Source organism: Macrobrachium rosenbergii, chromosome 10 (genome assembly GCF_040412425.1).
Source record: "Macrobrachium rosenbergii isolate ZJJX-2024 chromosome 10, ASM4041242v1, whole genome shotgun sequence".
NCBI lineage: Eukaryota > Metazoa > Arthropoda > Malacostraca > Decapoda > Palaemonidae > Macrobrachium > Macrobrachium rosenbergii.
Window position 1 is genome coordinate 2031209 of NC_089750.1, and position 25552 is coordinate 2056760.

The 25552-nt window shown below is 35.8% G+C and overlaps 1 long non-coding RNA gene across 1 annotated transcript; it reads left to right on the forward strand.

Annotated features, from left to right (window-relative positions):
• Window positions 1–11732: 11732 nt before the first annotated feature.
• LOC136842955 (uncharacterized) lies at window positions 11733–16961 on the forward strand. The gene is made up of 3 exons (XR_010854384.1): window positions 11733–11925; window positions 13297–13473; window positions 16549–16961. It is a non-coding gene; the product is annotated as an uncharacterized lncRNA (long non-coding RNA).
• Window positions 16962–25552: the final 8591 nt, after the last annotated feature.

Sequence of the window (25552 nt, forward strand, 5' to 3'; positions counted from 1 at the left end):
GGTGTACAAAGATAGCTTTTATAATTAAAAAAGATATTTCAACAATGCGATATATATAATTTAAAAAAAATTAAATAAGGAAAAAGAACGAGAACAAAACACGTAAGTCTTGCAGCATTAACGTAACGAAAATATAACCGAAGCAGGTTTCAATTACAGAAATGCAAGGTGGAATAAATTGCTCCAGAAGGAATTTCCAGACCGTATTATAACGTGAACTGTTTCACTTGGGAAAAAAAAAAGTTTCTAGTTTCAGATGTTTTGGTTTCAATGGCTAAATGAATTCTGTTTTGAGTGACTGTTATTTCAACTCTCCTTTTCTATTGCAGTTTCCCCTTTTTTAAACGTTACCATTCAGGACACAAAGAAAGGAAATAAATTCACGTTTTTTAGCAAAAGCCAGTCAGACTGTTGTTAGCCTAACACCATGAAAAAAACAAGAGAACAGCAAAATAAAATGAAGAATTTAAGAAAACATGCTTTTATTTTCTTTAAAGCATGAGCATACAAAGTTCTTATATATTTTAACTTGACTTTAGTTTTGCTGAATTTAGAATTGCTTATTTTCATTTTTCCTTTCCTTGCTTTTCGTAAGAGAAACCACACTGGTTGTTGGTGATTTCTTTACTCTCTCTCTCTCTCTCTCTCTCTCTCTCTCTCTCTCTCTCTCTCTCTCTCTCTCTCTCTTCTATCCTTTTATTCCGGCCAAGGTTTCAACAAATTACTTTGTCCATTCACTCGACCTCCTTATTATCAAGTGATTATCCTTAAAGAATGGAATGGAATATAGAATCGAGGCCAAAAGCCAAGCACTGGGACCTATGAGGTCATTCAGTGCTGGAGAGGAACTCGAGATTAGGCCGTTTTAGAAGGTGTAACAGGAGGAAAACCTCAAAGCAGTTGCACTATGCAATAATCGTTAGGAGAGGATGGATAGCAAGATGGAAGAAGGAGAAATATAAACGGAGGTACAGTAAAAGGAATGAAAGGGGCTGCAGCTAGGGGCAGAAGGGATGCCGCAAAGAACATTTAGTAATGCCTACAGTTCACCCCGTGAGGTGCACTGGCGGCACAAACCCCTACGGGAATTATTCTTCAGCGTTATTGATTTTTTTCCTCTTGTTAATCTGATTATTTGGTGGCTAACCTTTCACTCTTTTCATAAGCAGCTCTGACAATAGGCATAAATAAACTCTAAGATTTCTCAATTTTAGTTTTCCTGTCAAAGAAAACTATTGTGCCGGCTTTGCCTGTCCGTTTGCACTTTATTCTGTCCGCACTTTTTCTGTCCGCCCTCAGATCTTAAAAACTACTGAGGCTAGAGGGCTGCAGGTTGGTATGTTGATCATCCACCCTCCGATCATCCAACGTACCAAATTGCAGCCCTAGCCTCAAAAGTTTTTATTCTATTTAAGGTTAAAGTTAGGCATAATCGTGCTTCCGGCAACGATATAGGATAGGCAACCACCGGGCCGTGGTTAAATTTTCACGGGTGGCGGCTCATACAGCATTATACCGAGACCACCGAAAGATAGATCTAGTTTCGGTGGCCTTGATTATACAGCTGTAGCGGCTGTGTATACAGAAAACTCGATGGCGCCGAAAAAACTTCGGCGCATTTTTTACTTGTTATTTAAGTCCTCCGGACCAAAACATCATTTCAGCAAGAATGATTTTTGCCTACACCATCTGAATTTCGAAACATCTGTGTCATTTCCAGTATATCAGATCTGATAAGCCTTGTTTACCCTTTGATGGTTTATTTTCTTCGCGTTTTAATATCGATATCCGCCAGCTCCTTTGAACACTCGGTGTTTTGGGGTTAAATGCAAGATTCTATTTTGATCTGAGTTTGAATATAGCTGAAATTAAGAGGAAAAGCGAGGAAATTAGCTGAGGACATGAATTTTACAGGGAACTTTGTTTCCATTTGAATAGTGGTTTACATTCTAAATAATTATAATAATCATAATTGTAATAATTATATTGTAGTTGAATCTTATTTATTAAAAGCCATTTCATATTTTTTTTATAATTTTATAATCTTTTCATGATACTGCACAATTGCTTAGAAATATTTTATTGTTTAGTTTAGTCTTTTTAATTATCATTTCACTGATCTATACAGAAAAATATGCTTTTTACAGCATTCCAACAGGAATTATTACGCACTTAAAAACTCCCTTCTTTTAACGCAGTGAATTATCATTAGGTCACAAAAGACACTGACCCAGTTAAATTCGTCAGTACTTCGACATTTGATCATCATATCTATTCAAGAAATCCATTTACTGAGTAGTTAAATCACTAAAAGCTCAGCAACTACAATAATAATAATAATAATAATAATAAAATAATATAATAATAATAATAATAATAATAATAATAATAATAATAATAATAATAATAGCAACAACAGTCGTCGAGGCATTGTGGGAAAATCTTACTCGTACCTTTTTGTGTCAAAGGTCGAGTGTGTTCACTATCTTCAAAATCCCTCTAATGGCCTGTCCACTCGGGCATGCCCGTCGGGCACTTGCAGCTTTTTTCTCTTGTTCAAAAGGTTACGAGACAATCGCATCGCTCTTTACTATCGGCACAGTGGAACGGGTTATGGGAAGAATGTTTGCCCGTCGGGCAGTGCCCGCTAACGGACAGGGCTGAACGAGCTCTATAGTAGTTACTGGCAATTAGCGGAACATTGCGTTATTTATTAACGTCATTATCTTACAGCAGGGCCGCCCAGGTTACTTAGTCTGAGGGCCACTCTTGGAAAAAAAAAAGCCATGCTGGCCACTTATGTTTATGTATGTATACAAAAAAGAGAAATATACTTTGACTTAATTTTCTCTAGCGGGACTCTCAAAATCAAACGGGCCACTTTTGGCCCACGGGCATGGGGTTGGACGGCCCTGTCTTATAGTAATTACACATGGAAGAGAAACAAAAGTGAATAAAGATAATTATGTTAGTGTTCTATACACCTAATTAAGAATGGAGAAGCTTAGCGTGTTGTGAAATTCTCTCTCTCAATTTACACGGGAATCTGGTTTTCCTCAGCACTCAACACCCAGTTAGACCTTTCTCTCAAATTTGTCATGGTTGTGTACTGAGAGACAAACAATAAGAAAATTACTTCGAAAGTCAGTTATCATTATCTGTGTTCAACAACTGATTGATCTTTTAGGCTTTTTGGCTTATTTTCTCAAATCTATATGCCGATGTTTAATAATAATTATTCACTTTTGGAATTTTACCGAAGGTAATGATAATCCTTATAGTCAGAGAATAAGTGATCCATAAAAGTCGTTTTTCATCAGATACTCAACTAATCCTGTTCCTAGCAAATCTAGCTTGATCATTCAATATTATCAAGAGATTCATAAGAGAAAACTCAGCAGATTGACAAAGTAAAAGTCTCCACAGTTAAAGTGCCTAGACTTACGATTAATTAATTAAACAAGTTTTCGTTTTCCACGGCTTATGACCCTTTTACCAAAGCAGGAACGTCTCTTTGGAGTAGATTTTTATGGACTTACGTTGGATATGAAATTTCTAGGACGTTGGATATGAAATTTCTAGGCTATGAACCTTAAGAAGAGTCATTCAAATGGCCAGGTTTAAGCAAGATGTCGTACGCTGTGGTTTATAAGTTACAGGTTATCTTACTCATTTTAGTAGAATCTGAACAGGACAAGCAACACATTTTTTACGAGAGAGAGAGAGAGAGAGAGAGAGAGAGAGAGAGAGAGAGAGAGAGAGAGAGAGAGAGAGAGACCTTACGTTTTCACCTGACGATTGTTTTACCCGCTACCAAGTTTGTATGCAAGTTTGTATCAACTTCATATTTTTCAATGGATCTCTTACAGCGTGTAATTCCCTACTAAAATGTACACAAATTTTTCACTCCTTTATTTATCTGCTTTTATCCTTAGTATTGTCATGCATTGTCATTCAGTACATGTCCCACTTCAAGTTACTGAGTATGCAATGCTTCAGTCCCATCTTTGATTTATTCGATATCGGAAAATCAATTCAGCTGAAGACTTTAATGCAATTCAGCATTTTGATTATTCCATGGGAATCAATACACTTCACACAACGACTTTCTAAACAGTTAAAGTCGAAGCTCCTTGTCATGTTATTAGGCAATCGGTAAAAAAATGTGTAAAAAAGTTTAATAAAAACAAAGCATCGCAGTTCATTTTGTTTTGGAAACATTTTCACATGAAATTGCCCTTTTTGGGTTAAAACATTTCAGGTTCAAGTACTAACATATAGAAGTATAAAAGTCAGATTCTCTAAGTTACATACCAAAGCAAAGAGTTAAAAGTTAAGACTAACTTATACAGTAAAAAAAAATATAGCACCTTTGAAGATATTTTCGGAACTTGAAGTTTTGAAGTAAAATCAGGAATTATTCGTATCGCCATTCCGTGCGCTGTCAACACTCACTAATGACCAAAGGCTAGAGAATTCGATACTGAATTTCGGGTATTCTCTCGAACCCCCGCTGGTCCATCTTGACAGGCAACACTAACTAGTCAGTATAACTAGACTCTTCAGTGCCATAACAGCACTGAATAGATGGTTTTAGGGTCTAATGGAATGTCTGGATAAACCATTAATACCTTCACTCATTTCCTGCAAAGAGAAAAGTGAGGCAGCAAAAGTTCTCAAATATAAATAAACCTATTTATTGAAAGTCTACTACACCTTTGGCTATAAACAGAACACAAACCAGTGGATTTGTTTCTACACAAGACCCTCAAATTTAGTTTAAACATTTTTTTGAAAAGTTACAGAACTAAAGTAAATAGAACTATGACCCTGAACTGGAAAATGGTAATTATGTCAATCCAAAAATAATCTAACATTGGTGTCATTAGAACAAGTAACTCTTAAAACAAGTTTAACTCTAGTTTGAGAATTAACGTAAATATGAATATTGCTACTGATGCTTCAAATATTAAACTGCAATTAACATTAATTACGCAATAAACAAAGACTAAACACAATGTAAATCATTTTCAATAACTGAAATCATCTAACTTAAAATCATATGCTAAATGAGAAAGATGAGACTAAATTTCTTGCATTCCAAATTATTTTTTAAAACTACGTAAGCTCAGAGAATTTATTAATCTGTCAGTGTAGTAGACTTCAGGCAATCTAAGCTACAGTTTTCTAACTACTGGAATGAAATAATTGTAGAGAATATTGTACAGACTAATGACAATCTCTAGAAAAAATGTTAAAATCTTAACTTTTACTAGAGTTAAGTAAATCACCTCTGGCAACGAATTAGTTAAATGGTTAAGGGATTTGAGGTAAATTAGTTTATTGAATAACTATTTGAAAAAACAATACTGAGAACAAGTCAATTACAAAATGCAAAAGACAATTATACTTCTGGTCTCAAAACTAGCAGATAGGTCAACCCTGCGTAACCAAGCTATTAGGCAATTAGTTAGGGGGGTATAAAATTTTTTTCCAGTACGAAGCATGGAATGACCTTGGCACAAAAAATTTAAGTATGAAAGTAAGGTGACAGATTCTGTTTTGCAAATTATAATATCCTATCTATTAAACAATTTGTATAGTTACTTTACAAGCTTTACTTTAAGTGTGAGACTTCTGTTCGCAAGTAGACCATTCAACGAGTTAAAGAGAGCTTGGCACCTGAAAAAAAAAAAAACCCTGGTGGACATGTATAGCAGGTCTTACGACCTGCTATACACGCAACACGAGGGAACCCCCACCCCTTCAGGGGCGCCGCCCCTGAAGGGGTGGAGGTAAAAAAAAAAAATGAGTTTGTTAAGATAGAGAATAAACAATCCCACTATACCATTCAACGAGGAGCTTGGCACCTGAAAAAAAAAAAAAACCTGGTGGACACCTTACGACCTCAGGGGGGCGCCGCCCTGAAGGGGTGGAGGTAAAAAAATGAGTTGGTTAAGATAGAGAATAAACATATAATCCCACCTGATCAAACACGATGGACGATGAGTCAGTTGAGATTCAAAATGAAAGCTGATTTAGTCCATCTTGAAATGAGCAAATATTCACTTATTTCTTGTAAAATCTTTTGGTCCAAGGTAATAAAGTCTTCATTAAATCATAAAATCTTTTGTACGAAGAAAAATTCCTGGCCACAGCATCCTGGAAATAAGGTCAGTATCAGTACTGAGCTCAACTAAAATGTCCAGAGAGATCTTGATCTTGAAGCCTCGTTAAAGAAATATCAAAACGACTGAGGTCAATAGAAAAATAAATTTAAAGCAGGATGGTTGGTGAAAGTGAATGTCATAAGATAAAATTTTAATATGTACTGAGATCTGAAGTTTAGAAAGTCACGTTACTTTAAAAATGATTTAAGGCAAGAAATTTTAATATGTATTGAGATCTGAAGTTTAGAAACAGTCAGTTACTTTAAAAATTATTTAAGGCAAGAAATTAAGCTCTTATTGCAATTAAAACGGACACTAGTTTAAGCTGGAAATATAAGTGCATTAATGTATTATATAAAGTAAACATCTACCAGCTTATCAAAATTATACGGAAAGAGTACTAAAAAAATAAAACAGGAATAACACTTTCAAACGATATGGGAGTAACTTCAGTCTTGTCCAGCTGAAAATCTGTACAGAGGAACCGTTGAATCCGAATGCACATTTGGAGCACTTGTCTGTCCTACAAAAAAAAAAAAAAACCCTTAAAATCCACGAGAAATAAATTTCAAAACATTCTTCTCAGCTGTAATCTCCTTACAACTGAAAGAAAGTCAGTATCAGTACTTGCCTAAAATACATTTGAGGGATTCCTAAAGTTTTCGTAAACTTCCAGGAGAGAAAAATTTCAAATACAGAAACTGAAGTTGTTAAAAGGATCACTGAAAGTGAGACGATTTGGAAAGTTCAGATTTCTAGTGGCACCTCAGAAAATTAAGTATAAAGACCAACAAAATTATTAAATCCTTAAATTATTTGATTAAATCCATAAAAATCACTACCTGCAGCAATTGAAAGTTGAATGTTGACTGGAAACAATTGCAGTTTTTAGAATAAGAAAAAATGTAAAATAAGATTTTCATTCATTCTCAGCTAATGACGGTTGATTAAACCAGGTTTCTTAAATATCAAGAATATGTAAAATAAGATTTTCATTCATTCTCAACTAATGACAGTTGATTAAACCTGGTTTCTTAAAAATATCAACAACAATATGTAATTAAGGTTTCAGTTATGGATAAAAAAAGCACCAACTATTAGCCGAATAATGACAGTAAATAATAATGATACTTAGACCATTCAGTACGAGATGGTTGCAGAACAGCAAACAAGTGTCAAAATCAGGGCCAGCTAAAGTCATCACACAAGCAACCAACGACGCACATCGAACCACAGCCACAGACGTAATATTCACACTATACTGCCTCCTCGGAGACAGAAAATACACTAAACAAAATCGTTCTGTAGCCGGAATTGTTTGCTCCGTTCAGCTGTCCGGCCAAGGATGAAGGAAGCTAGAACAGCCACTTCTAGTCTGGCCAAGACGCTCAAAACCTCGAACGGGAAGTCACTCGTAATTACTTTCTTAGCTTGAGAAGTCTTTCTTTTGCTACTTTGGAATATTATCGTTATTATTATTATTGACTGCATAAAACCTTCAGCTTCTATTTTTGTCTACTTTTTCTTATTTTTTTATCTTGTGTCTTTCCTGTTCAGAATTTCTAAATTATATCAATTGGTAGTGCTGCCAATGTACCTCACGTGGTGTACTGTAGGCATTACTAAAGAGTGTGTGTTGCGTCCCATCGGCCCCTAGCTGCGTCCACTTTTTAGCCTTTTACTTTACCTCCATTCTCTCTTCCTTCCTCCAACCTTGCTGTCCAACCTCTCTAACTATGACTTCATTATGCAACTGTGGGGTTTTCTCCCAGATCCATCTTTAGATCAATGTACTTCATCTCCAATATTTTCTGATCTTTTTATTTTGCTGTCCAGCCACTCCAACTCGCTCTTTTCAATGTCTCAAGATCAGAATTGTCCGAAAGTGCCCACCCACTGCTTGGCCTGACAGCCTGAATCTCATAAAATTAATCATAATGACAGTAATATGAACCTGATCCTATATTACTTTTTTTCTTTTCGCAGACTTCATAATGACAGATCTTGCGTCTTTTTCTGGTCTTCTGCTGACGTCGTTGATGACTCCTCTTGTTAAAAAAAAAAAAAAAACTTTTCATCCATTGTAAGTTGTTTCCCCTTTCATGTACTTCAAGAGCGTTGCGTGTTTTTTTTTTTTTTTACTGAACGACCTTAATATCAAGGCAACCCTTAACACCGACTCAAAAAAACTAGTAAAAAATGCCACTACAGCGTATAATCTATCTTTCTGTGGTCTCGGTATAATGCTGTATGGGCCGCGACCCATGAAACTTTAACCATGGCCCGGTGGTGGCCTATCCTATATCGTTGCCAGAAGAACGATTATGGCTAATTTTAACCTTAAATAAAATAAAAACTACTGAGGCTAGTGGGCTGCAATTTGGTATATTTGATGATTGGAGCGTGGCTGATCAACATACCAATTTACAGCCCTCCAGCCTCAGTAGTTTTTAAGATCTGAGGGCGGACGTTGCGGACAGAAAAAAGTGCGGACGGACAGACAATAGCCAGCACAATAGTCTTCTTTCACAGAAAACTAAAAAACAGTTTCCTCCCAACTCAAATACTGCTTCCCTATTTCCTTCGCTCTTAATTAGCAAGGCATCTGGACTAAAATAAAAAAAAAATCCCCTAAAAAACAATTCTCATAACCCCAATAAAACGAACTTGCGAACTCTTAATCGCATCTCGGAAAGTAAGTTGATTATTTGCCGAGAAGTTTTATTCCTGTTCCCGCTTCCTTCCTTTCTTCCCGGGAAGTTTTAATGAATCCAACAGAACTTCACTGGCGAGAGTGAGCTGCACCCGATTCTCCTGATTATTTTCTCTTTATCAACTTTCTCCTTCTTTCATTGTCTATATCGGGTAAATGTCTTTCGGATTATCTCGTTCTGTGACGATCTGGTAAAATGTTTTACTCATTTACTTTCTTGTGCATTGCTTTGTTCCGACTTTGTAGGTGTTTTAAAAATTTCTGAGACAATTTATCTTTATTCCATTCCGGAAGAGGTTTCGTAGGCTTTAGATCAAATCGTCTAATAGTGCACAGGAAATCGTTGATGAAAATTGTGTATAAAGCTTTTTCTTGACTCATTTAAGGCGTTGTATACAGCTTAAAAATACACTGTTTGAAATTAGGTATTATATCTTTTCGCCTCATTTCCTGATTCTTACGCAGTCCCAAAGCTGTTCATTTAACTAATACTGTAAGAGATATAAATTTCATAGATTTTCAATTATGGCAACACGTTTCATAGTACTTGAAGAAAAGTAAATAGAATTTATTATTCATTTCATATCAGGTGTAATAAAATTCAAAACTTGATGCATTGCTTTTCTTTCAACCTAGAAAAACCTACAATTTCTTGTTGTAATGATTCCCCGAGCTTTGTTATCTGGAAACACTTGGCAACCCTGCCATTCGGGAGGCGTGTCCTGTAACCAGGCTTAAATTAAAATCTCCCAAGTTTGTAAACATTGCAAGTGACGGCAAAAACACGATGGAGGGGGAATTAAACTTCGGGAAGTTTACTTTACATAAGCGGTTTCCTGGGTCTCAGCCAAGTCTTGATGAGGAAATAAAAACAGGTGAATAATTCTGTCTAAAGATCATAATCATTTTTCTAGATATATATATATATATATATATATATATATATATATATATATATATATATATATATATATATATATATATATATATATATAATGTTCAGTTCAAAGAATAATGTGACTTTTATCTGTGTACGTGGGTTGTGCCCTGTAGCATAAAATAGAGTCTCTCTCTCTCTCTCTCTCTCTCTCTCTCTCTAACAGAACTATATGGTAAGAATACAGGAAAAAATCTAATATAAAACCTTTCTTTCTCTATCTGTCTATCTATTTATCTATCTGCCTGTCCAACAAATCTGTAAAAATAAGAATGCAGGAAAATCCAACATACAGTCTCTCTCTCTCTCTCTCTCTCTCTCTCTCTCTCTCTCTCTCTCTCTCTCTCTCACAGAGCTGTGGTAAGAATACAGGAAAAAAAATCTGACATACAATCTGTCTATCTGTCTCTCCAACAAACCTGTATAGTAATATCACAGGAAAATCCAAGTCTCTCTCTCTCTCTCTCTCTCTCTCTCTCTCTCTCTCTCTCTCTCTCTCTCTCTCTCTCTCTCTACAAGAAGAGGAGGAGTGTAGCAAACTATTCATTAAGCGAATCCAGATGATTTAAGTTTAGGATACTTCGTGGTAAATCGTAACCCTTTTAGCTATCGGCAAATATCTACAGAACAGGGATATAATATTTCGTTTTGTGTAACCTGAAGAATTTCTCTCTCCAATTTCACCTAAAAAAAAATTGGCCATCCATTCCAGATTTCTACGATCGTGAAAAGTAGATGGAAGACCCCACTGGAATCCCATGGGTATAATGGTGAGCCCTTCTCTCTCTCTCTCTCTCTCTCTCTCTCTCTCTCTCTCTCTCTCTCTCTCTCTCTCTCTCTACAAGAAGAGGAGGAGTGTATCAAACTATTCATTAAGCGAATCCAGATGATTTAAGTTTAGGATACTTCGTGGTAAATCATATCCCTTTTAGCTATCGGTAAATATCTACAGAACAGGGATATAATATTTCGTTTTGTATAACCTGAGGAATTTCTCTCTCCAATTTCACCTAAAAAAAATTGGCCATCCATTCCAGATTTCTACGATCGTGAAAAATATATGGAAGACCCCACTGGAATCCCATGGGTATAATGGTGAGCCCTTCTCTCTCTCTCTCTCTCTCTCTCTCTCTCTCTCTCTCTCTCTCTCTCTCTCTCTCTCTCTCTCTCTCTCCGGACTGGTATCTTTCAAGCCTAAAGAATATTCTCAGAATTACATCTGCAGGAATATTTCTTAAATACAGACGTTTCTTCGACAGTTATGTTAAAATTGTTCAGTAATCATCTATGGTTTGGGTTACAAGTGACATATATTTGGTATTTCTGTCATATTAAAAAGATATTTTTCACTTAATTGATATTATGCAATTTTAGGCAGGTTTCCTAACGAGGAGGGAATCGTTCAAAGCAAAACAGAGAACGTTAACTACTGGTAAGTAAGTAGACAGTATTGTAATTATGACTGTTTTCGGAATAAATACTTTAATCCGCGTTTTATTTATGCATATGAATCGGTATCTTTAATTAGATTTTGTATATATATATATATATATATATATATATATATATATATATATATATATATATTAAAGAACTGTTTGACTTGAAACTGATGGCTATATATATATATAATATAATAATAATATAATAATAATAATAATAATAGCCCAATATAACAAATAAAAGACTTAAAGAATGCTGTTTGACAACAATGATAATAATGATGGCCCAATATAACAAGTAAAAGACTCTTCATATTTACAATGTAATTATTACAAGTAATAATGACAACAACGATAATAATAATAGCCCAATATAACAAACGAGACACTCCTCATGTTTACAATGTAATTACGAGTGAATTACTGTTGAAGGTGGTATCGTCCTTGCGAGACCGGAAGGGGCAATTCGAAGCTTTGATCATTCTTGGCCGGACAGCTGAACGGAGTCAGAAATCTTGTCTACAGAACGTTTTTGCGTCTGGGGTGTGTTCATTCACCAACGAGGCGGTTAGCAGTGTATATAATCTCAGTGATTCTGCTTTGATTTTCTGCTTATTTCAGTGTTTCCGTGTACTCTGTTACTCCAGAATCGCCGTTCTTATGGTAAGGTTTAAGTAAGCTTTATCATAGTTTTATATATTTTCATTTGTAATAATTGCGTCTTAATGGCTTGTTCCAATAGCTACGCACGAGGGATCATTTAATTTTTGCATTTAAAAAAACTTGCTTGCAATAATTCCAGTCAATACTAGTACAGTTTTTAATTGCTCAGAATATTTGGTTTTTACATTTTTAAAAAGTCAGTTTCAATTCATTCCACTCAACACTAGTACTCTTTCAATTGCACGAAATGGTGGTTATATATTTAACCAATTAGTAATTTAAATGATTTACCTGGTTCTACTAGCATCATATACATAGAAATTTCATTTTTTTGAGAAATTTAAGTACCGAGGAGTCTGAATCTCGTCTGTACTTATATGTTCTTAACATCCGTCAAAAAAATTTCATTAATAAATTTTATTTAGGTTTTATTATTAATAAAAATATTCCCGAATAACACTCACGTTTTCCCAAATCCCTATAAAGTGTATTTCAGCTTAAGTTCAGTACTGATACGCTCGTACAAAAGCTGTCAACTAGGAACCCCTTGCCACTGGCGTTGTGACACAAGAATAGTTAGGCCCTGTCCACACTAGCGGGCATGCCCGTCGGGCACTTCCAGCCGTTTATATTTTCTCTGGCTCTTGAAGCAGAAGAATCGCATCGTTCTGGCTCCATACTTCGGTCAGTATAGTGGAACGGTTACGGAACAGTGTTTGCCTGTCAGGCAGTGCCCGCTAGTGTGGACAGGGCCTAATTTGTAGCTTTTTCGAGTTTTGTGCAAGACAGACGATTGTTATCAGTTTGTATTTGTCCAGCTTACTTATATTACCCAGCTGTTCTTCTGCTGGGCAGGGTGAAGTTACACCAGCCGAATGTGAAACTAAGTGGCATTCCTTTGATTGATTACTTTAACTCAGTTTTAAATTTTGAGCCATCCTGTAAAGATGGTAGATATTGTCGACCTTTGAAATACACATGGCTGCGATGGTTGTAACGTTAAACGAAATTCCAGCGTAGTGCTTTGAATCTGGTAGTAATAAAAACAATTTTTGCTTTATTTTACTTTCTGAACTTTTACTTTCAAAGTTTACTAAATTTCTTTAATATACGTTGTAATTTTATACTCGGTTTTTCTCATGTAAAATTTACTAAATCTCTTGATATACATTGTAATTTTACACTCGGATTTACTCATATAATTTTTAACTATCATTAAATGCATTATTTTAAAAACTGGTTTCATATGAGTTATTCATTAAGCAACAATGTATTAATTCTAGTCAGTCATATCAATGTTCATGACTTAATGCTCTCAAAACCTCGGATACATTTAGTTGGCAAAGTTCTGATACTGACCTTTTTTTTCAGGTGCTGTTTCCCAGGAGATTATAGTCTGGACCAAGAGATTTTATTGGCTTTGTATTAGCTATGGACCAGGAGCTTGTACTGAAGAGAACTAACTTCTACGGATTTCTAGGTGTCCCGCAATAGGGACACTGGACCAAATCTGCTTATGTTCGGAATCGACTGACTTTACGCCTATCAGTGAGTATGAGGTGGGGTTCATTTTAAGCTTTGCTAACAAACTACTCCTTGCCTCCTCCCCTTCAGGGGCTGGGGGTACCCTCGTGGCGTGTATAGCAGGGCGTCGGTTAAAAAAAAAAAAGTAAATCTTAGTTTAACCAGACCACTGAGCTGATCAACAGCTGTCCCAGGGCTGGCCCGAAGGATTAGATTTATTTTACGTGGCTAAGAACCAACTGGTTACCTAGCAAAGGGACCTACAGCTTATTGTGGAATCCGAACCACATTATGACGAGAAATGAATTTCTATCACCAGAAATAAATTCCTCTAATTCTTCATCGGCCGGTCGGAGAGTCGAACGCTGGGCCAACAGCGTGCTAGCCGAGAGCTCTACCCACCCCTCCGATGAAGAACTCGGCAGGGCGTCAGACCTGCTATACAAGTTCATTAGGGGTTTTCAAAACAACCAAACCACTGCATATCTTTTATTTTTCAGGTTTTAAGCGTTCTTAGTCATTTTGAATGGTCTCCTTGCTGTGTTAATGCAGGGTCGCATTGATTTTCTGCCGTTTTTAACATTAAAATTGCAAAATGAATAATTTTGTAAATGTCAGTAGCTTTATGAATTAGTTTGCATAATTATTAGTTTCGTAGGTTCCTCTGTTCCTTCCCAAAGAAGACAAATCTCCATGCGGAATTTGTTCCTTGGAAATATAATTTCAACTTCTCGACAAAAATCGCTCTTCGTTTAGCATTCATGAACAGACTCTGAATTCAGTTATATCAACTGAAATTTAGTTAACGAGCACTTGCTAATCCGCACGCTTAAGTAAGTCTTTGAGAACTTGTTAAGGTACATCCTTTAACGCTTGTAATTGTATGGGTTTTGAACACTTGCCAAGACTTAACAATCCTATAGAACGTTCCTTTGAACACCTGTCCTTTAAAATCCCTCTGTTCACATAGCTCCTTCAATAGTTATAACAAAAGATGTCATGAGCTATGCACACCTGCCTTGTCAAATGGCTTTTTTTTTCCCTAAGATTTTTTTTTTTTTTTTTTTTTTTTTTAGATCCCCTGTAACACTTGTTCTGACAAAGGTGTTAGTCATTCAGCAAATAGCTATACTAAGATAGCTGGACAACTCGACAGGCGACGAAGAGGCCAATTGGAACCAATTGAAAGGTAGAAAGCAACACAGGCTTGAGAATGGACACTGCATAGAATTAATTTCTCTACCGTTTGCGCTACTAGCGGTATCTACCTATCAGTATGTTTGACTTTCGAAATCTCATTTTATTAACTTAGATTTTGAATTTTGTAAGCTCCCAATATCATCACGTTCCTGAAATTTTAGTTTTAATGCTGATTTCATTCCAAAATAGTGTTAAAATCAATGCGACTAATCTTCAGAATTGCTTCGTTTCGATATGCGAGGTAGGGACAGGTTAACACCCCCTGTAATGAAGAGGTAGGGACAGGTTAACACGCCCCGAAGTAATGAAGTGGATTGAGAGTACATTTTTGAGAAAAAAATGGATTGACGAAATTTGAGTTGTTCGTTTTTGTTTAAGTGATGAAAAATATTACTAGTTTATTTCTCATAAACAACAATAATCGACTAAGCTTTTAGAGTAGCCTGGATTAAATCAATAGTAAGTTCTTCAGATTTACAGATTGTTTTATAATTGCCCAACCGAACTTACCGTAACCAGAGTTAATTCATAATGCTTAAATGTTTCATTCTTAAAATAAATAAATCAGTATCTTCATGAATATTACAACGTAGCTTTCATGAATGCGTAACACAGCTTAGCCCTATGAAAAACCTTCATTATATCATGCCGGAAATCACTAATTTAAAGGTTAAACTTGCTGTCCGAACCGTAGCTTATCTTAGTTTGAATTCCCTTGCTGGAAAGTTCCCCTTAAACGTGAATCTTTGTAATTATTGATTAATTGTGGGTTATCTGGCGTCACACCTACCAGGGTCACTGACGGCGATGAATCCTTGTAATGATAATGCCAAGTTTCATTCAGCAAGTAAAGAATTTTATTGAAATTATCGCATTGCATGGAAGTTATTTTGATAATAATCTTATATGCGTTATCAGTAGTTCGCGAATAGTTCTAGCACTTGAGTATCAAGTAATACTTGTAAGAAACTATAAAAGTGATACTGGAATTCATTGACAGTTTGTAGAAACTTTATACTTAAACGATTTTTATACTTCGATGTCAGTGTCAGGTGGATTCCACAATTCGTATTAGAAACTTTTCGCATTTTCCTTCGCTAACTGCCCAATAACTTTCTTAGATATCTGGGGTTGACCTCTGCTGGTTTTGAGACCAGACATTTAAGCCATGCTCTGAAGTATTATGATAGGTTGAGTTACTCATTGTATTTTACTATTATTTTTCAGTTGCTTGGTAATTCAGAATTTATATTCAAATTGGAGGTCAATGAAAATAAGATTTGATTAATGTTTTTACTATTTTAAGTAATTTCTGGATTGCTTATTGCCAATAACTCAACAGTAAACCTAACTATTATATGTTAATATTACAGTAGCTCACATGACTCCTGTCATTACTGTAACTTATCACTTTTAATTTATTGCCAGTTAATTCTGTATTTAAGTTTCATGGTGGTCATCTTTTAATATCTTTAAACATAATTTCATAATACTTCAAAGATAGTCATGAACTGCTAATATATTCAGTGTTTTTGAGCTGTTAATTGCGTGGTGTTAATTTAGGCTTAATATCGGATCTTTACGGATTGTTTAAATATTAAATGAATCAGAAATTGTTTTACTGTTAGTAAGTTATAAACTTCACCCTTGTAAGTTTTTAACTTTACCCTTTTCAGTTATAACTGTTAAGCAAGTATTCAATTAAACTGCATTTGCATGATAGTTTTACGCATGAATCACCCTGGTTCAGTGTTCATGACACTGAAGAACTGTAAGTTGATTTATTATCAAGTACTGTAATTCAATCGACTTTTACTGATCAGTAAACAATTTGAAGTTTTTGCATCTGATGATAGGCTTGAGTTTCGAAAACTTTCCTTCCTCACTTTTTCATTACAGGAAAGGTGTAAGGGTGTTAATGGTTGACCCGGAATATGTCTTAAGATATCTATTCAAATCTATGGTGCGGAGGAGTAATTTATTCTTGAGAACCATCAAGCAGAACTGGTAAGTCAATGGTGCCCGTCAGATGGACCACTGAGGGGCGAGAGTTGTCCAATATTGTTAGAACATTCTATAGCAGACAATTATAACTCGGCGTCTTCAACCTAGTGAGTTGATAACTTTTAAAGACCGATGGTACTATGAACTTCAAGATCCGGCAAGAAATCATTTAAAAGGTTCTTTATTTTAACTTTAATGGTCAGTGACAGTGCTGTTTTTACTAGTTTTGGTCAAGTTGTACAAAAAGCATTTTTTTTATTTTTGTCAGATTTATCTGAAATATATGTACCCTAAATGATAAAACAAAGCGTGTGACTATAAATTCATCCTAAGAGAAAGAACATTTAGATGTTATTTCACTTTTTTTATTAGTCTGATTTGAACTGTTTAAAAATCATTGTGGAAGCTTATTAACTATGGAATAAACAAAAAGCCATGTACTTGCAATAAAGTCTTTAGCTAAAATGCATTCTAAAAGTGAATAAACCAGAATGAATGGGACTAGGAACAAATGCTACCGAGATGAATTAAGTAGAGTATTATACGGAATGACAAAGAATGAAATAAAGGTTGGACAAAACTGGCTGAGTAAGTGTTCGTACCTTTAGGTAAGGGAACAACACTGAGGACATTAAACCAAGAATGGTTTTTTGAGTACTGTACAAGGGAATTCACTAAATCTTGAACAGTCTCTCTCTCTCTCTCTCTCTCTCTCTCTCTCTCTCTCTCTCTCTCTCTCATGATATGTTAAAGAATATTTCCGAGTTCGTATTAGGCCGAGGGAGCCGCAATGCTTGGTTTGACAGCCTGAATGTAACAATCAATCGTTCATAGAGCATTTCTTCCTACCAAACAGATTTGTTCAGACGTTCCTTTGTTCCATTAGGCCTCCGGCATGTGGAAGTAAGTTATTTTCGTATTTGTCGATATATATGATAAATATTTATAGTTTAATAAATAAAGCTTTCTATGGTCGTATGATCATTGGTCATATGATATTGCAGTTATTCGAAAAACGTACAAGTGAGTTGGTTAATGGTAATTATTTCAAAGCATTCATGAAGGCTCTTGGAGTCAAGATATTGTTCGGCCTTGAATGGTAAAGAATAACAAAAGCTTTTAATGGAGAAAAACTTGAGCGATAATCGTCATCTTAAATTTTAGAAGATAACTTTATTTTCTACTGCTCTTTCAAGTTTATGCCAAAAGGGTTTAATCCTATTTTAGGGCGTTTAAGAAGGATTATATCTTTTATATAATACTTCTAGGATATCAAGCAGATATCCTAAAGTGCAGAAGTTTGTAATGGGACCAATCCAGTTTTCTCCGTTAAGTTTTTGAAGAAGGCAGACTCCCCCCCCATCCCATCACCCACCTCACCCCTTCGAGCTAGTGTAGGGACCCCAAAGGCGTTAAACTCTGTCTCTCTCTCTCTCTCTCTCTCTCTCTCTCTCTCACCTCAAACATTTACATACTCATGTTCAGCTTTCTCTCTCTCTCACAAGACATTTACATACTCTCTCTCACGTTTAGTTCGATCTCTCTCTCTCTCTCTCTCTCTCTCTCTCTCTCTCTCTCTCTCACGTTTAGCGCGATCTCTCTGTCTCACACACGTATAGTGCGATCTCTCTCTCCCTCTCTCATTTTGTGCGATCTCTCTCTCTCTCTCTCTCTCTCTCTCTCTCTCTCTCTCTCTCTCTCTCTCTTAGACACTCAAATAACTGCTTGGTAGGTCAACGATTTACTTAAATTATTCAAGCGCTTCTTTGATATTGTATGATCTAATGGGAATGGCTAATGACTGGAAACAAGCAGTTATCATTAATCGGATAATTTGTAAAAGCGATACTTTTCAAAAGTATAATGCAAACAATTAATCAGTTTGATCTTTACATTGATATTAATTTTGAGATTCTCGAGGTATTTTCGATTTATTTAATAGACTAATATAAACCCATCATTTTATTCCAATGTCAAATTTTCATGTCTTTGAAATCTGCAAGAGGAGGTAGGCTAAGCAATTAAGCAATCGCCTTGCTAACAATTGCGCCATTAACCCCGTAGGGGGTTAGTGCCGTCAGTGCACCTCATGGGGTGCACTGTAGGCATTACTGAAGGTTCTTGCAGGCATCCCTTCGTCCCCTAGCTGCAACCCCTTTCATTTCTTTTACTTTACCTCCATTCATATTGTCTTTCTTCCATCTTGCTATCCACCCTCTCTTAAAAATTATTTCATAGTGCAACTGTGAAGCTTTCCTCCTGTTAAACCTTTCAAACCGACCTACTCTCAATTTCCTTTCCAGCCGAATGACCTCATAGGTCCCAGTACTTGGCCCTTGGCCTAAAACTATATTCCATTCCATTCCCGCACCATTAATTGAATCTTCCAGGATTTCATCACCTTGAAAGTTGGTCCAGCAAAAAAAAAAAAAAAAAAAAAAAAAAACCCAATGGGCGTTCCTGGTTTGCTCGAAAAGAATTCGGGCTTAGGAAAAAAAAAGGGGTCATTAATCGTGGAAAGCGAAAACTTTTGCAACGAATGAAAGCAAATTAATGACCTCTTTCACTGGGAAGAATTTTATGCTGCCCACTTACTGCTTATTATTTTTGCTTTTGCGTTGAATGAGAAGCTTTCGATTAATGAATGGGATGATAAGGCAAGATTTGCCTGGAGTTAAGATTTGTTGAAGATCTGAAAAATGTAGTAGATTTCATATATTACTATTATTATCCACTACCATCCAAAAAACTAAAATTTAGTGTGTGTTCATTATTGCTATTGCTGTTGTCATTAGTAGTATTAGTATTAGTACTTGTGACAGTAGTCACCGTGAACGATAGTTAAACAGAATAAAAGAGATAAATAAAAGAGATGGAGAGAGTAAATGATTTTGTTGGTAATGAAAGATAACTACGATATACCAAGTGAAGCTGTTATTTGGTTTTCAGTTTCAAGACAAAGATAAACTAAGAGAGAGAGAGAGAGAGAGAGAGAGAGAGAGAGAGAGAGAGAGAGAGAGAGAGAGAGAGAGAACAGTTCCAATGCTCGTTAATATAAATTGGACCTATAAGGTCATTCAGCGCTGATACAGAAACTGACAGTAAGAAGGTTTAAAAGGCGTAACAGGAGGAAAACCTCAAAGCAGTTGCACTATGAAACACTTGTTAAGAGAGGGTGGAAAATCATATGGAAGGAAGGGAATATGAATGGAGGTACAGTAAAAGGGTTGAAAGGGGCTGCAGCTAGGGGCCGAAGGGACGCTGCACAGAACCTTAAGCAATGCCCGCAGTGCCAATGATATTGCAACTCCCGAAATCTTTATTTTCTTGTGTTAATGATTAGAGATGATTGTTCTAAAGAAAACTTAAAGGTTTCGTTAATTGCTTGTCATTACTGTAATGCTCATTACTGTAATGCTCATTACTGTAATGCGCATTACTGTAATGCTCATTACTGTAATGCGCATTACTGTAATACTCATTATCCAGGAATTGAAGTAAAAACTGTGATGTGGATTAGCACGAATTCTTCCACCAGCATAATTATAAGATTTTTAGTTTTCTGTAAAAGAAAACTGTTGTGCCGGCTTAGTCTGTCCGTCCATGCCTTTTCTGTCCACGCTTTACTGTCCGCACTTTTTCTGTCCGCCCTCAGATCTCAAAGACCACTGAGGCTAGAGGGCTGCAAATTGGTATGTTGATCATCCACCCTCCAATCATCAAACATACCAAATTGCAGCCCTCTAGCCTCAATGGTTTTTGTTTTATTTAAGGTTAAAGTTATACGCTGTGCAGAAAACTCGATTGCGCCGAAGAAACTTCGGAGCATAGATGATGGTCCAGGGATGCACTGTAGGCATTACTTGGGTTTCTTTGCAGCGTGCCTTCCTTAGGCCCCCAGCTGCAGCCCCTTTCATTTCTTTTACTGAACCTCCTTTCATATTCTCTCTCTTCCATCTGACTTTCCACCCTCTCCTGACAATTGATTCATAGTGCAACTGCTTAGAGGTTTCTCTCCTGTTACACCTTTCAAACCTTTTACTGTTAATTTCCGTTTCAGAGCTGAATGACCTCATAGGTCCCAGTGCTTGGCCTTTGGCCTAAAGTCTATATTCAGTTCAATTCATTCCTGAATGGGATTAAACGCTTGTTGTAAAAAGCGTTTCAAAAAGAGAAATATAAAAAGATAAATTTGAGGAGGTCGAGAAGTTAGGAAATTGTGAAAATTACAAATACATACAAACGCAATTTGTGAGTTCCATTAAGACCTGATACTCCTGGATATGTTCCTGTACATTATTTTTTTATTATCTTAGAATATATTATATTAATGTTACTTGAATCTTAAAGATTTTTATTTCATTTTTCTTTTCGTATTTGATTGTTCACGTGGTGAAGATTTTCCTTTTATAGAAGAATTTGTTGCAAGTCATTGACCTTTTAGGTTTCTTTCATATGAATGTTCGTTCATTTTAAACATAAAAATTTAAAATTGAAATTTAAAATTTAAAATTTAAAATTTAAAATTAAAATAAAAAAGCAATTATAATCGTAATTATCATCACTGCTTATCAGGGAAAATTTTGTATAACAGTGAACATTTTCTTTACTTTTCTCTTTGCAGAAATGATGTCAGAAAGATGGTCAAAAAGTATTTTGACACCTTCACCACACAAAGAAAATCTAAGGCTGGAGTCAAGAGGACAATATAAATCATAATTGAAGATAACACACCTCAGTCATTTCAGGTAAGTCAGGAAAAATTTCTTTATATATATATATATATATATATATATATATATATATATATATATATACCTGTAATAATTTGGCCCTCTAAAATGCCAAATTTAACTATCATACCCCCTGGGCAACACCCTCTAATCTGAGCTTGTGACGTAACCTCTGTTAAAAACGAATAATATACTATATTTGTACCAATTTTTATCTATTCATTAATTTGGTAGCAGGCTGTACATTTTACTACCATTCCCTTTCACTGCATCTGTGATCGATGCAGCGGTTTTTGGTTGTATGAATCCGGATACGACCGACATCACTAATAACAGAGTAATCTGACACCAGAGCGACTGGAATCCGATTTGATCCTGACCCGCTTTCCAATTCGATGACCCATTTTGACATTATGCAGGTTATGTCAATTGACCCGGCTTTCAGATAATGCTCAATCCAAATCCACTCGCCCCCCTCCCCACCCCCATGGATGGGATTTATGCCACCTTCCCCTACCCCAGAGAGTGGGCCAAATTCTCTCTGAATGTGGACAGTTTAGGCTCCCAATTTCAAAGATATAGACAAACGTACCGATTGATAAAACCGCGATTTTTTCACAGAAGTTAAAAGTTTTATATTTTTGCGAGTCCTTTTTTGAATAGATGACATATTTCCGACTTGATAGTCGTATGACACTAATGTATTAATAGGGGTTTTCAGGTGGCTTTGTTGACAAGGAAGAGTTGGCCTTTCCGTGCATGCTGAGTGCGTGTGTGTGAGTGTGTGTGTGTGTGTGTGTGCATTGGCGTGTGCATTAGATGTACGTGCAAATTTTTATCACACTTTGTGAATAGCTTATCTTACATTTATGCCATTGAAAAGCTGAATATATATAATATATATTTATATATATATATATATATATATATATATATATATATGTGTGTGTGTGTGTGTGTGTATATATATATATATATATATATATATATATATATATATATATATATATATATATATATATATATATATATATATATATATGTATATATATACATACACACACACACACACATATATATATATATATATATATATATATATATATATATATATATATATATATATATATATATATATATATATATATATATATATATATATATATATATATATATATATATATATATATATATAGAGAGAGAGAGAGAGAGAGAGAGAGAGAGAGAGAGAGAGAGAGGCCTTTTATTAACATATAAAAAAATGTGCTTACGTTTCCCAACGGCGGTATAAGCACATAAGAGGATTTAGCCATTCATAAAGTGTGCCAAAATTTGCACGTACATATAATGCACATGCACACACACACACACACACACACACACGCACAAGGAAAGGCCACCAGTCTTTCCTTGCCAACAGAGCCACCCGGAGACACGCCTGGAAAATTATGAGTTAGCATCATATGGAAAGTTTTCTCGTTCAGCATCACAATCAAAGTTTGGATTCAAGAGCCAGTGAAAAGTTTCCTGTACGGGGAAACGACAGGGAAAATTGGGAATTGGGGAAAACAAAGGAAAATGATGAGATTGGGGGCAGTGACTGACAAATTTCCCGTTAGGGAAAATGAAGTATTGCCATTTCTTGGAAACGACGATGGAAATTCGAGTTTGCGAAATGAGAGTAAAAAGGCGAGTAAAAAATGCGTCGAAGTTTCTGCGGCGCAATCGACTTTTCTGTACATCCTCTACAGCGTATAATCAAGGCCACCGAAAATAGATCTATCTTTCGGTGGCCTCGGTATAATGCTATATGAGCGGCGGTCCATAAATCTTTAACCACGGCCAGGTGGTGGCCTATCCTATATCGTTTTCAGAAGCACGACCATGGCTAACTTTAACCTTAAATTAGATAAAAACTACTAAGGCTAGAGGGCTGCAATTTAGTATGTTTGATGACTGGAGGGTGGATGATCAACATACCAATTTGCAGCCCTCTAGCCCCAGTAGGTTTTAAGATCTGAGGGCGGAAAGACAGTGCCGGCACAATAGTTTTCTTTTACAGAAAACAAAAAATCAAATACTTTCATTTCTCGAGAATTCCTTTCGATCATCAATACCTTAAATGAATTACTGGAAAAAATAAGTCTCGTTACCATTAATCCTATTCAGGCAACAATCATCTTTTGAATAAATGATGAAAAATATATTTCGGTGAATAACTGACGTTGTCTCAATTGGGTAAGAACGAATATATATTTTGCTGGTTCAACCGTTGAAAAAATTCAGAGCCATTCCCCTCCCCTACATGCTAAGAGCCAATATATATTTTGTTGGTCAGCCGTTAAAAGCATTCAAGGCCGTTCCCTTCTACTAAAAAGCAATCGAAGCGCAGAGAATTTTCGTTTCAATTTATACAGAAGAATTGTGGATTATTCAGTGCGCAATCAACCGTTAAAAGCTCTCATGATGGTGCCCGCTTCTCTTTTATATGGTTATTATTTTTTTTTATTTGAAAATTATAAAGCCAACTAAAAGCATCAATGAATTATTTATGAATGGAAATGAACGTGTTTTACGCTCCGTTGTAACAGCGAGTAAAAAAGAAATATTAATGTCCGAATTTTTACGGTTATTCTTTGTCTGGTTTCGAAAACCTCCCTGGGGATCAAGGTTGGTTTTCAAGGGGGTTATATATTCAAGATTGCTGAGAGAGAGAGAGAGAGAGAGAGAGAGAGAGAGAGAGAGAGAGAGAGAGAGAGAGAGAGAGAGAGAGATGCATTCAGCAGTCTTTCACCAGATCTCCCTGAAATTTAGTGATTTTCTTTTGTTTATGAATAAGAAACATTGCGTCCTTTACATCTCAAAAAACATATTCGGAAGAGAGAGAGAGAGAGAGAGAGAGAGAGAGAGATGCATTTAGCAGTCTTTCACCAGATCTCGCTCAGATTTAGCGATTTTCTTTTGTTTATGAATAAGAAACATTGCGTCCTTTACATCTCAAAAACATATTTGAGAGAGAGAGAGAGAGAGAGAGAGAGAGAGAGAGAGAGAGAGAGAGAGAGAGAGAGAGATCCATTTAGCAGTCTTTCATCAGATCTTCAGATTTAGCGATTTCCTTTCGTTTATGAATAAGAAACACTGCGTCCCTTACATATCAAAAAACATATTTGAGAGAGAGAGAGACAGAGATGGTTACTGAAGTTATGAAGTTGCTTCTTTGCAGAAAGATGAAGATGACAATTATACCCTTTGAAGTTTAAATCCTCCAGACTTGCTTCGATGAAGAGATACTTGAAACATATTACAACTGGGGAAAAAAAAAAGAAATGAAGAAAAAAGAAAACTCATAAGATATATCATAAGATACGTCAGAATGGACATCATGTAATATACATTCAAGTCAGTGAATATCCCTGTTCATTCCTGAAGGATCAAAAGGAAGGTAATAATTCACATAAGATTAATAACGAAAGCAAACCAAAAAAAAAAAAAAAAAACTGATTAACCGATATTGCGTTCTACCCTCGACGCTTTCTTGCAAACAAATATTGACTTGGACTACGGGGGCTAGTGCCATCAATGCACCTCATGCGGTGCACTGTAGGCATTATTTAAGGATCTTTGCAGCGTCCCTTCGGCCCCTAGCCGCAACCCCTTTCGTTCCTTTTACTGCACCTCCTTTCATATTCCCTTTCTTCCATCTTAACTCTTCACCCTCTTCTAATAATTGATTCATAGTGCAACTGCTTTGAGGTTTTCCTCTTGTTACACCTTGCAAGCTCTCTTGCTGTCAATTTCCGTTTCAGCGCTGAATGACCTTATTCGTCCCAGCGCTTGGTCTTTGACGTTTGGGGAGTTGGGGGCGGGTCTAGAGAGGTCTACTTTCCCCACCATTAGATAAAAAATGAAGAGATTAAGTCTGTATCGAGTTTGCATAAGCAGAATATTTCTTAAAGTCCACAGGATGAATATAAGATGGCGAGATCATAGTCTAGACGATCCTGATGTTACGGGAATTGGTCACAATGAGACCCTAAAGGCTATGGATGGAATTTTGTCAAGTAATCAGAGGATCGAGACAAATAAATCTAAACACTATAGCAGGAGCTACGATATATATATATATATATATATATATATATATATATATATATATATATATATAT